The sequence below is a fragment of the Homarus americanus genome, unplaced genomic scaffold (genome assembly GCF_018991925.1).
Source record: "Homarus americanus isolate GMGI-L3 unplaced genomic scaffold, GMGI_Hamer_2.0 scaffold39392, whole genome shotgun sequence".
In the NCBI taxonomy this organism is placed as follows: Eukaryota; Metazoa; Arthropoda; class Malacostraca; order Decapoda; family Nephropidae; genus Homarus; species Homarus americanus.
In genome coordinates, this window is record NW_024726055.1 from 357,501 (window position 1) to 370,671 (window position 13,171).

A 13,171-nucleotide genomic window follows, 5' to 3' on the forward strand; every position below is an offset into this window, starting at 1 on the left:
TGGTCCAGCTCTCGCCCTCACCTGCTCCAGCTGGCCCACACTTCCGACAGCTCCTGCGGGCGGGAACTTACTGCTGGTAGCTCAACAATGGGTCGTTAAGGCGAGTTTAAGAATGCGAGAATCTGCTTAAATGTTCGGCGGTGTGGGAGAAGGAGGAGGAGGTGGTTGTGGTGGTGGTGGTGGTGGTGGTGGTGGTGGTGGTTGAGGAGGTGGAGGAAGTAGAGGAGGAAGAGGGAGGAAGGAGAAGAAGAGGAATAGGAGAGGGGAGAAGAAGAGGAAGAAGAAGGAGAAGAGGAATAGGAGAAGAGAGAAGAAGAACATAAGAACATAAGAATGGAGGAAACTGCAGCGGGCCTATTGGCCCATACTGGGCAGTCCCGTTTACACCCAACCCCTATTGCTCATATGAGCATCCAACCTATGTTTGAAGCAGGAGGAGGAGGAGGAGGAGGAAGAAGAGTATGGAAAGGAGCTCCAGACACACTTATTAGCACCCCGTATACCTGAACACACTACAATACCTGTATGTACTTAGCATAGTTAATACAAGTCAGGTACTCGGTTTACCTGTAGAAATAATAACAATAACAACACTAACAACAACGCCAGAATTAAACCAATAACTCATTAATTTCGAAAAAAAAAGACAAGTACAGTAGAATAAAAATAAGTTAAAGGAAAGATCGTAAATTTCTTTCTTAAATACCAGGGAAAAACAAACGGCAAAGATCACATTTCAACTTGATCGATTTCTTGTGGTCAGGGAGTAAATGAACACCTTGCGAGGGGTGTAGGAGAGAGAGTGGACGATGAGGGGAGGGGAGAGAGGTAAGGAGGGAGAGGTAGGTAGAGAGGCAGGAGGTGAGAGGTAGAGAGAGGGAGAGGGGATGGGGTTTAAATACAAGGTGACATTTGTCGTTTTTAAAACTCGAGGAAAAAGTTTTATCAACATGTGTCGTGGTGGCTGATGAAACATTAACAACTCAAAGGTCACCGAGCCGGGTTGACGTCTCCTGCTGGGGGTGTAACTGAGGCTAACATTTGTGGTGGAGTTGTAACGCTGTTGTACAATTTGTGGATATATATATATATATAAATAGGTAGATAGATGAATGGATTGATGGATATAGGGATAAACTGATAGATGGATAGGTGGATGGATGGATATATAAAAGTGTAGATGGATTGATGAATAGGTAAATGGATAGATCTTTATTTTCTAGATAAGAGAGACAGAGAGGAAAAAAAATATATATTACTTTTTATTTCGAGATGTTTTGTAAAGTGTAGCAGTTAGTTAAAGAGTGTACTCGTTCATTATAAAGCATATTAGTTCGTTATAAAGTGCAGTAGCTCATTATAAAGTATGTTGGTTCGTTTTAAAGTGCAGTTAGGTTAGGTTAGGTTAGGTTAGCTTAAGACAGGTCAGCTTAGGTCAGGTCAGGTTAGATTAGACTAAACTGGGGCCAATTAGGACAAGTGACCCAATGCATCAACCACCACCTACCCCCCCTACCTCCCCCCCCACAACACCACCTCTCCCCCCACAACACCACCTCCTCCCCCCACAACACCACCTCCCCCCACAACATCCTCCCCACACATCTGAATCATCCTGGCCATCACCCTAGATGCACTGGGGAACTTAATCTCTCAATCCTGATGGTGGTGTCGGGGATTACTGTCCAGATGTCGACGCTGGTCCTAATTAGCGTTGGGCAATTACTGTAAGTGAGGGGAAGGGGGAGGGGGAACGGGGAAGGGGTGGGTGCTGGGAGCCTCTAGCTTGGTAATTTAGGCGCCATTAGGAACCCCTCCCTACCTCCCTCCCACATATAATTATTAATTCCTTATATATACTTGGCTCTCACGGTTTTCTCTCCTCCTCCTCCTTCCCTTCTCCTGCTTCCTTCCTCCTCCTCTTCCTGCTTCACTTCTCGTCCTGTTTCCCCCCCTCCTGCTTCCTTCCTCGTCCTGCTTCTCTCCTCCTCCTCCTTCCCTCCTCCGCCTCCTCCTTAATTATATCTTATTTGAGGCTCTTAATCCCCCCTCTCTCTCTCTCCCCTCCATCCTCTTTCCTGCCTTTCTTTCTTTTTCTCTCTGCCTCCTCCCCTCATAATCTTCCTCCTTTCCGTATCTTCTATTCATTCCATTATTTTATTGTTCCTCCTCCTCCTCCTCCCTCCCTCCTCATCCCCTCCCTCATTTCTTCCTCTTCCTCCTCCGATCACCCTCCCTCCCATCATCCCCCCCTCTCTCCTTATCCTCCCCTCCCCTCTCCCTCATCTTCCTCCCCACCCACCCACCATCCTCCTACGCCCCATAAACATCCACCACTCCCTGCTCCCGCCCATCGAGGTCCTTCCTACATCCGCCGTTTACAGAAAAAGACCCGAAAAAGAGCCTTTATTCCTTTACCGCGGGACACCCATTACTACAAGGAGGCGTGAAGATCCCCATAGTCAGCGTTGCTATGTATGCACCATCCACACTGGAGGGTCATAGGAATTAGTATAATAATGTAGGACTTGGGGTCATATTGTTTTATAGGTTAGTAACGAAATTAGGACCAATATGTGGACGGTAGTATGTGGCCAACGGGTAGACTGAGTATGTGTCTAGTATGTGGATGGGGGTATGTGGCTAATATGTGGACGTGAGTACAGCATGTGGCCAGTATACCAGGGGAGGAGGGAGAGGGAGAGACAGGAACATGTGCAGCTGGTTCATGGGTCATGAGACGCACCATCCCGCAGTATGTTAATCTGAGCACCTGTGATTAAACCAGCAGCTCCAGGTACCAAGTGTGAGCCAGGGTTCGCCCACCTAAGCAAAGAAGATTTAGGCATTATTACGAGTTACCTAAAACGATTTTGTTGAGAGGAATAATTAGGAAGGTGGTGTTGGATGCCCCCTGCCTGAGGACCATAATAAAATGTAGCTTCTTCAATGTTTTTTTTTTACGTATTCAAAAGTGACTGACCTTACTGCCCTTCAGGTATGCCCTCAGGTGTTTTTTTGTATTTGAGGGAAATTACAGCCAGGTGTGTAATATTATACTAAATATAGAAAATACAATATTCTAATGACTTAGTAGGTATTAGTATATCTCCCTGTCGTAAGCATGAAGATTAGTTATGATAGTTGTGGCAATTTGAATTAATTTAGTCTTCGTAAGAGAATCATTTCATAAATCTTACTTTGTTGTTAATAAATTGGTAGTTTATTAAGCTTTCAAGTTTTATTATGATAATTAGTTATTTTTGTTATATTAATTAAATAGATCTCTTAGTTATGCGATTCACGTAAGTAATTAAATTGGATGATTTTATAATTCAGAGATGGTTCAGACATGCGAATTTTACATGAGTAGTCGGCCAACTTTCTTACCTGTACTTAAGGTCAGAAAGAGACGAATTTGGTGCCGTGTAAACAATTAAGTATGACGTGACCAACATACCTAAGGTGATCTTCCTGCCGCCTATCCCCCCCTCCTCCTCCTCCTCTTCCTCCTCCTCTTCCTCCTCCTCTTCCTCCTCCTCCTCTTCCTCCTGCATCATCTGTTTGGCTGCCTGACGCTACACACAACCATATCTGACTTGCAACACTCGCTTCTTAGCATGCTAATTTAAGGTGAGGGCAGGTGTGACATATGCTACTTAATGAAGAATGACTGTTTTTGTTATCCCCCCCTCCCCTTCTTTTCCCCCCTCCCTCTCTCCCGCCAGCCTAGAGATGGAGGGAGAGGAGGGATATAGCGGCCTGTCTGTCTTTCTGTCTGTCTAAAATCAAAACTTTTCATTGATCAAGGGTCGTGATGTTTTATAATAATCAAAAGTTTGTCAAAATCAATCCGCTCACCAAAAGAAAAATTTCGGAATATTCACGAAATGGCGAGTTTAAATGGCGAGCATAAATGGTCAGATTCTATTGCGAATTTAAATGGCGAATTTTAAATGGCGAATTTTAATGGCGAGCTATCGATAAGAACAGCTGAATAGAACACAACACCTAGATGTATAGACTATTTCCCTTAAACAAAACCAACAGTCAGAGGACACACGTGTAGACCTGAGTGAAGAATAAAGAGAATATATAATGATGAAAAACGAACCATTCTGAGTGATTCGTCTTGAGGTGGACGAGTAAGTTTCTATGTGATAAACTGTTGGGATTTGATATCAGTGAGGGATGTAGAGAGAAAGGAGGGGGGGGAGAGGAGGGGGAAGGGAGATAAGGAAGGACAGAAAGACAAGGGAGGGAGGAAAAGAAGGGGGTGGAGAAAGGAAGGGAAAGAGGGAGGAAAGGAGGCTGGGAGGAAGAGAGTAAGGGAAGGATTCGTCTCTCTCTCTCTCTCTCTCTCTCTCTCTCTGAAATTCCTTTTTAAGAGACTCGTGTATTTTGTATGGTGAGGCTGTGTTCCTCTCCTCCTCCCGTCCACGCTCTTGGCCATGCCGTGTAAATATTCCCTCACTGTCAAGCTGCCTGGCGCCTCTCTCGACGCTTTGGTGGCTTTCGTTGACCTACAGTGACCTGGCCTCATCTGCCTTGACCCATGGTGACGTGTGTGTGTTGACCCCTGATGACGTGTGAGTTGACCCCTGATGTCGTGTGAGTTGACCCCTGATGTCGTGTGAGTTTACCCCTGATGACGTGTATGTTGACCCCCTTATGACGTGTGTTGACCCGTGGTGACGTGTATTGACCTCTCATCACCCATTTTGACCTCTTATAAGTATGTAATTACCTCTAATATCGTGTTATTACCTCATAGCTCTGTATTAACCCGTAATTCTCTCTCTCTCTCTCTCCAGGGACCTGCAGGGAAATGACCTGACAGCCGTATATTACTCTGACCTGGCCGGCCTGTCTCAGCTCCGAATCCTGTAAGTACTGTGGTTAATGATGTTCTGGTTAGGTTAGGTTAGATTTCGTTTTAGAGTAGTTTAGGTTCGCTTTAGTTTGGTTAAGTAGGGTTAGTTTAGGTTAGGTTTAATTTGCTTAAGTTAGGTTCAATTTACTTACGGTAGGTTTGGTTTCGTTAAGTTAGGTTTTAGATTATTATGTAAGTTTAACAAATTATAAAGAGGTTTAGAACACAAAGAAATTCATTGAAACTAACGAGTCGAGTGTGTGGGTTTATTTTTTATTTTTGCTCTCAGTGTTAAGACAAGAAAGATGGATTTGACTAATGAAATTTTAATGCGGTTTTTATGAGTGGGTTTTTTTTGGGGAGAGATAAGAGGAGAGGTGGGGGGCTTGAGACGCGAGGAGGGAGGGAGGAGAGGGGTGACGCAGGTGCATTTGTGTGTTGAGAGATGTAGAGTAATAACGAGGTGTGTGTGTGTGTGTTTATTGATGGATTTTTTATGGTTGGTGGGTGATGGATGATGGCAGTACCCCCGGCCACACGCCATCACTCCTACATCTCTGCACCAAAAGTTCAACTACCAACACTATTTCACTCACAATACCCTCCCCCTACGACTATTACTACCAGTACCTCCCCCTCTTCCTCCTCTTCCCCTCACCCCTTCACCAGGCAGTCCCACACACACAGCAGTATGAGTAGGTGATTGACGTTCCCCCTCCGCTTCCTACTGTGGTTGATATCTGCCCCTCATATTTTACTGTCTGTCTGTAACATTACTACTACTACTACTACTATTACCACCAACCATCGCTAGTATTACAACTACTTTTACAACCATCACCACTACTACAAACACCATCACCATTAAGTATATACATATAGGCTACATATATAGGTATACATATAAACACTTATCACTTATTACTACCTGTTCTCCTCCACATTTGTAACTCCTCCTTCACTAGTGGTGTCTTTCCTGATAAACTGAAAATTGCTAAAGTCCACCCGGCATATAAAAAATCTGGGGACAAAGGTCTCTTCAAGAATTACCGCCCCATATCAGTCCTCCCAGCCTTGAGTAAGATACTGGAAAAGCTAGCATGTAATAGGCTAAATTCCTTCTGCAATGCCAATAACATCTTTACAGACTCCCAGTTTGGATTTAGAGCTAGAAGGTCGACTGAGAGTGCTCTGCTATCCTTTACTAATGACATCTTAAATTCCTTTGATGACAGTCAGTTCACAGTCGGTATATTATTGGACCTCTTAAAGCCTTCGATACTGTCGACCATACCATCCTCCTTTCAAAGCTTGAACATTACGGTGTTAGGGGCCTGTCCCGCATTTGGTTTACTTCATATCTGTCCAGCAGGATGCAGTATGTCTGTTATAATAACCACCAATCTGACTCCTCGCCAATCTTGTATGGAGTCCCCCAAGGTTCAATTCTTGGTCCAGTAATGTTTTTGTTGTGCATAAACGACATAGTCCACGCCAGCTCACTCATAAATACAACCTATTTGCAGACGATAGTAATCTCTATGCCAGCAACTCAGACCTCCATTCCTTGATGAGAACTATGAACATTGAATTAACTAAAGTCGGGACCTGGGTAATACGTAATAAACTGACCTTAAACCTTGAGAAAACCCACTACACGATCTTTCACAGAAGAAAAAACTTACCTCCAGACTTGAACCCCCTGTACCTTGGTAATATAGTCGTCAAACGCGAACAAATTACTAAATTCCTCGGAGTTATTGTTGATGAGAAACTTAACTGGAGAAACCACATACAAGCCATACACAGTAAAATCAATAAACAGTGCGGTATCATGTATCACACTCGACAGTCACTCACTCTCACAGCAATCAAAGAAATCTATCATGATCTTGTTTACCAACACCTGATACACTGTCACACACTATGGGGGACCTCTGGCTCTTCAAAAACACAATCTCTGGTTACTGCACAAAAGAGAGTTGTACGGACAGTGACCTACTTGAAAAAAACAGATCACACAAACGAAAAATTTGCGATATTGAAATTTTTAAAATTCGAGGATATTAACACTTACTGCTGTGCCCTCTTTGTTTACATATCTCTCAATCACTTGCTTGACAATAATTTCTTCCAGTTCCGGAGTAATCAGAGATACAACTTAAGGCACCCAGAGCTACTAAGACCGCCCCCCATGCGCTCCTCTCAGTCCCAGACCTCCATAAAATATCATGGTGTGAAGGTATGGAACAACTTACCCCCACCCATCGGGGCAAAGACTACGCTCCCTTCCTTTAAATCATCTCTAAAAAAATATCTATTGTCGAAGTATTAATATTTCTTGTAACACTTATTATATTTACAGTACCTGCTTTTATTGTACCACCAAAACCGTTTTATCGGAAATTATCATGTAAATAAATAAGTAATTACCATTGCAATAAACATAATTGCCAACTAGGCATAATCCTGAAAGCTCTGTCCTCTTGTTCAACCTTATTACTGTACAACCCAGGTTGTACTGCTCCCCCATTATACTTATGTTTTTAAATTCTACTCTAATTTATATGTATATGTGTATGTGTATGTATGTGTGTGTGTGTGTGTGTGTATATATATATTTATATATATATATATATATATATATATATATATATATATATATATATATATATATATATATATATATATATATATGTGTGTGTGTGTGTGTGTGTATGTATGTATAATTAAATAAATAAGTAAATAAATAAATACATAAATAAACAAAATAATAAAAAAATAATAAAAAATAAATAAAAAATAATAAATAATAAATAATAAAATAAATAAATATTGAAGTGATAACCATGGTAACACTATGAGATGTTCTTATTACCACCATACTATTGTACTATTCCAGATGATACGAAATGATACATCATACTTCCTTGAGATAAATGTATAGTATATATCAGGTGCCTCAAAGAGAGCTCAGGTTCTCAACTGGCTCAGCCATGTTAATATTGTTATTATTATCCACTCTGTATCTGTGTTTTTCTGGCTAAATAAACTGTTTCAATTCAATTCAACACAATACAATACAATATAAACATACACGTCGAGCTCCCACCCCCCCTATCACCTGTATGACCCATTTTTAAATATTCAGTTCACTAATGATGTAATTAAGGTATCGTAGCAATGTGTGTGTGTGTGTGTGTGTAAATTATCAACCAGGTGTAGCCAGGTAATAAGGCTTGATTCTAACTTCTTTTAACACGTGTCTTACCTTATTGGCAAGGTCGTAAATCCTACACAGTATAATATAACCTGACTCCACCCTTGTGTAACCTATAGCCCTTTTAATGCCCCCAAGACGCTGTGGCAAATGATATGAACAAGCGAGTCTCCCTGACCGATAATATTTCACTCATATATTATTATTTTTTTTTTTTTTATGAATTATTACGAGGAATAACGAGTTAGTGGGTGAGTGGTAATAAGTGGTAATAGTGTACTCGTTCGCATCACTCACGGAGCCATAAAGACGTAGATGAACCAGCCATATGGTTTAATATTAATTACATCAAGAAATAAAAGAGGAGACGATAGCTAGTAGATATATTGAAGCTTTTTATTGGCTAGTATATATGACTGACCGGGTAGGGGAGGGAGGGGGAGGGGGAGAGGGTAGGGAAGGGAGGGGAAGGGGTGAAGGGGAAGGGGGTACTGCTACGTTATATATATATGTTCCACTGGTATTATTTTTTTTTTTCTCCTCAGTCTATTACCGATAATGGGGGCGAGGCTCTATTAAAGGGGTGTGGTTGATTATATTATGGTTGTTGGGATGAGCATTGTAAAAAGGTTGTTTGTCGAAGTGGAATTATAATGTTGGTTTTAATCCCTTTGAATACAATGACTTAACTCCAAGAATACAATGACTTTATATATTGTGTATATGGTGGATTCAACTCCTCAGATATATACTGTACACTGATTTAACCCCATAAGTATGATGACTTAAACCCCCTTGAGTATGATGACTTAAACCCCATTGAGTATGATGACTTAAACCCCATTGAGTATGATGACTAAAACCCCATTGAGTATGATGACTTAAACCCCCTTGAGTATGATGACTTAAACCCCCTTGAGTATGATGACTTAAACCCCATTGAGTATGATGACTACAACCCCATTGAGTATGATGACTTCTAAAATAAATAGATTAATAGATATGAATAGATCACTTACTCATAATGACTCACTCACTCACTCGCTCACATTGATAATTACTCACGTTCTCTGTTATTACCGGACACTCTTAATTATTCACCTGGTGTCTCGATTCCCAAGTGAAACTAATTCTAATAATACTCACCTGTAATCATCATACTCGTCCATCAGGTTATAAGACTTCCCAAACTTATTGATGAACTGATAATGTCATTCTCAGGACAGGAGAGGCAAGAGACCTTTGCTAGTGTAGGTTAAATAGACCCCAGCACTACTAGGACCTAACCTAACCCTAACCTAACCTAACCCCAACCTAACCTAACCCAACCCAGCACTTACAGGGCTAAACCGAACCTAACTTAAGCTTAGTGTTGGGATCTATTGGGGTTGGCGCTAATTAAGATTTAAACCAATTAGCATTAAAACCTATTAGAATTGAGAGTCGAACCCATATAAATAGACCCATTATACCTATTTTATGAGTGGGGCTTCCAATCCCAATAGCCACAATAGGTTAAATCATCGCTACCTCACTACCAAGGGGACCCCCATTTAACCAGTCGTAGGTGGTGGGGGCAGGTGTCCAGGTGTTGATAATGGGGGACCAAGGTAACAGAGTCGTGGGTCGCAGGTTAATGTACAGGTAGATGTTCGTACTCCGGCAGGCAGGTCATGTGTTAATGTACACTAAATCTCGTGTTTGCTAATTGAGGTTCACTCTTGCGTTTAATTTAATGGTGGAAGACCCAGGTGACTCGACGGTGGGCCAGAGGGTTTTGTGGGCGTTCTGATAGTCCTTTTTTTTTTGTTGGTTAATGTCTGTAAAGAATGGTAAAGCTGTCGTCGCCGTGTGTGTGTGTGTGTGTGTGTGTGTGTGTGTGTGTCCGCTCTACAATGGCTATGATGGTCATATATATGCCACTAACACCCCCCCCCCACTTAGAATACCAAGGCTAACAGAGGTCACTGGCTCACATAATTACTCTCCATGACCTAACTTCTTCACATTGGAAGATTCGTGGTAACTTTGTATTACACCCGACAGCTTAATATTTAGGGAATTTTCTCTGATAATAACCTTGTAGTTGTGACTGTAATAACAAGGTCATAAATTCCATGTCACTTTGATGTTGTGTTAATCTTGACGCTGTTACTGATTCAAGTACTGTAATCTGTAAGTTACAGTAATTTTCATACAGAACAAATCTGATTGTTCTCTTGCCTGGTATAATACTGTAAATATTTGAGTTATTGAAGATTTTGTTAATGGAAATAAATTAGTTCGTTTAATCTACTTCTACGGCACCTTTTTTGTTGACAGTCTATCTGTATTCATTCTTATATCACAACATTGATCATTTAAAGGCTGGAGAAGACAATATAATGAGATAGAACGATGAGGTGAAGGATTTAGTGGAAGAAACAAGGGGACAGGTGAAGGGGGGGGGGGCAGCCACGAAGCAGCAATGTACGTGAAGGAGTGGACAGCATGACGTTAAGTGATGGGTGACAATGGGTGACGATGGGTGACGATGGCTTGGGTGACGTGATATGGTAAACTCGATAATTTTTGTGACCAGTATAAGAATAATTATTGCAATGGGAATGAACGAATAAAGGATAATGATAATAATAATAAAGGATAATAATAATAATAATAATAATAATAATAATAATAATAATAATAATAATAATAACAATAATAATAATAATAATAATAATAATAATAATAATAATAATAATAATAATAATACGGTTTATTGAAAGAACATCACAGCCAAAATGATAAAAATATACACTAAACAGAGATGATAAAAGTTACGTAATTGGGGAATGGATCACATGATTGACAACTAATATACAAGTGACATAAGTGATACAAATATAATGACAAGGGGGAGAGGGTCATTTAACAAGGAATATCAGGACAATTACAGTATAAAAGTGAGATTGTCAGGGAGTGAACACACAGGTTAAGTACGATTTGTTGCTAATTTTTACAATGGTTGGGATTGGGCTGTTCTTATAGCGGTCAGTATCAGGTTGGATGCGGTTGTAGTGTCGAAAAGCAATTCACAGACGAGGGATCTTGGGTGGCAGTAGGAGACGGTGGCGAGGATGGCTCAGACACTTACAGATGAGGTCATGGTGATGATCAGAGACAGCTGAGAGGGTCAGTGTACTCAGCGCCTCCTGCTATATGGTGTAAGAGGGAAGGGGAAGTCTCGCACGCACTCTTTTGCACTGTAGGAAGGGGGGGGGGAGAAGAGTCGTGCACGCACTCTAATGCACTCTTTTTAGGAGTCCTCGCTGTGTAGAATTTACGGTGTGTGTGTGTGTGTGTGTGTGTGAATGTGTGTGTGTGTGTGTGTGTGTGTGTGTGTGTGTGTGTGTGTGTGTAAGTTTTTTCTCTCTCTCTCTCTCTCTCTCTCTCTCTCGAAAATACCTTTGCGGACAAAACGTAATTAGACCCCAAGGTAAGCTGACTCCGACACCCGACAGGTAATAGTGATTAAGCTTACCTGGTCTTTGTGCCTCCTTGACCCCTCGTGATTAAGTCCGCGTGGGTTTAAAAGCGATCAGATCCTCTCCCCATTGGCATTAGTGTGTGTGTTCATCATTGTGGGAGGGGATGGTGGTGAGGGAGGAGGGATGGGTAGAGAGGAATGGTGGTAGGGAGGAGAATGGTGGTATGGTGGTAGGGAGGAGGGAAGGAGGATGGTGGTAGGGAGGAGGGATGGTGGTAGGGAGGAGGGAATGGTGGTAGGAGGAGGGATGGTGGTAGGGAGGAGGGATGGTGGTAAGTTGGGATGGTGGTAAGGGAAGAGGGAGTTGGAAGAGAAGAGAAGGGGAAGATGCGAATAGGAGGCAAGAAGAGGGAGGTAGGTAGGTAGGGGGAGAGGAACTGAAAGACGGGAATGTGAGGAATGAAATAGGAACAGAGTAGAAAGCAAGGACGAGAGATATGGGAGAGGAGGAGGAGAAGGAGGGTAAAAGAGGGAGATGAGAGAGGGAGAAAGACGATAGGTGAGGTGGGAGGGAGAGGTAGAGTGGAGTGACGAGGGAAAAAGGGAGATGTGGAAGGGAGAATGCAGTCCGAGGGAGTATAATTTGCACGCCTGATCAAGGGTAATACAGGGAGGCTAATTATAGGATACACGCGAAATATTGAAGCGATTTGATTACTGACAGCCTCATCCCTCCCTCCCTCCCTCCCTCCCTCCCTCTCTCTCTCCCTCTCTATCGCTCTCTCTCCTTTCCCTCCCTCCTTTCTCTCCCTCTCTCTCTCTCCCTCCCTCTCTCTCTCGTCATTTTATCCACCCCTTCCCTCCATTTTTCTTATTATACTTTCCGTTTCTTCTTTTTCCATTCCCTCTTTCCTTCTTTCCATTGTGTCTACTCATTTATACACAGATATGGTTTACATGCCAAGTGAATTCTATTTATAAAAAGTATTTTGGTCAGTACGATGACTTAAAGCGGGGTATAATGACAACCATGAGTACGATGACTTAACCTCTAGGAGTACGGTAACTTAACCCCCCTGAGTACAATGTCTAAACCCTTGAGTACGACTGACCATTGCCCCATCGTGTGTGGTGAGAAGATGGGCCACAGCCACTCACTACCTGTATCACATGTTGAGTTGTTGTGTAACGTAGGAGTGTCTCTCTCTCTCTCTCTCTTCTCTTCTCTTCTCTTTCTTTTCTTTCTTTCTTTCTTATAAATGGAATTGACTTGTCCCTTAAAACCCATAAATTGACTTACCTCATAAACGGGCTTAAACCATACACGGGCTTAGCCCTTAAACCACCCCCATGAACGGACTTACCCCCATAAACCACCTCTTAACGGACTAACCCCCATAAACCATCTCTTAACAGACTTACCCCCTATAAACCACCCCCTCAACGGTCTTACCCCCATAACCACCCCTCTCTTACCCCCATAAACCACCCCCTTAACGGACTAACCTTATAAACCACCCTCTTAACGGACTAACCCTTATAAACCACCCCTTTAACGGCCTTACCCCATAAACCACCCAATTTACGGTCTTACCCATAAACCACCCCT

General features: G+C 42.1%; 1 protein-coding gene across 4 annotated transcripts in view; it reads left to right on the forward strand.

The window, feature by feature from the left end:
- Positions 1 to 4,819: 4,819 nt before the first annotated feature.
- Positions 4,820 to 13,171, forward strand: part of LOC121865336 (protein slit-like) — a 212,428-nt gene continuing 204,076 nt past the window's right edge. For all 4 annotated transcript variants that reach the window (XM_042364673.1, XM_042364676.1, XM_042364674.1 and 1 more), the window contains exon 1: positions 4,820 to 4,886. The gene's annotated coding sequence lies outside the window, so the exon portion shown is untranslated. The remainder of the gene's footprint in view (positions 4,887 to 13,171) is intronic.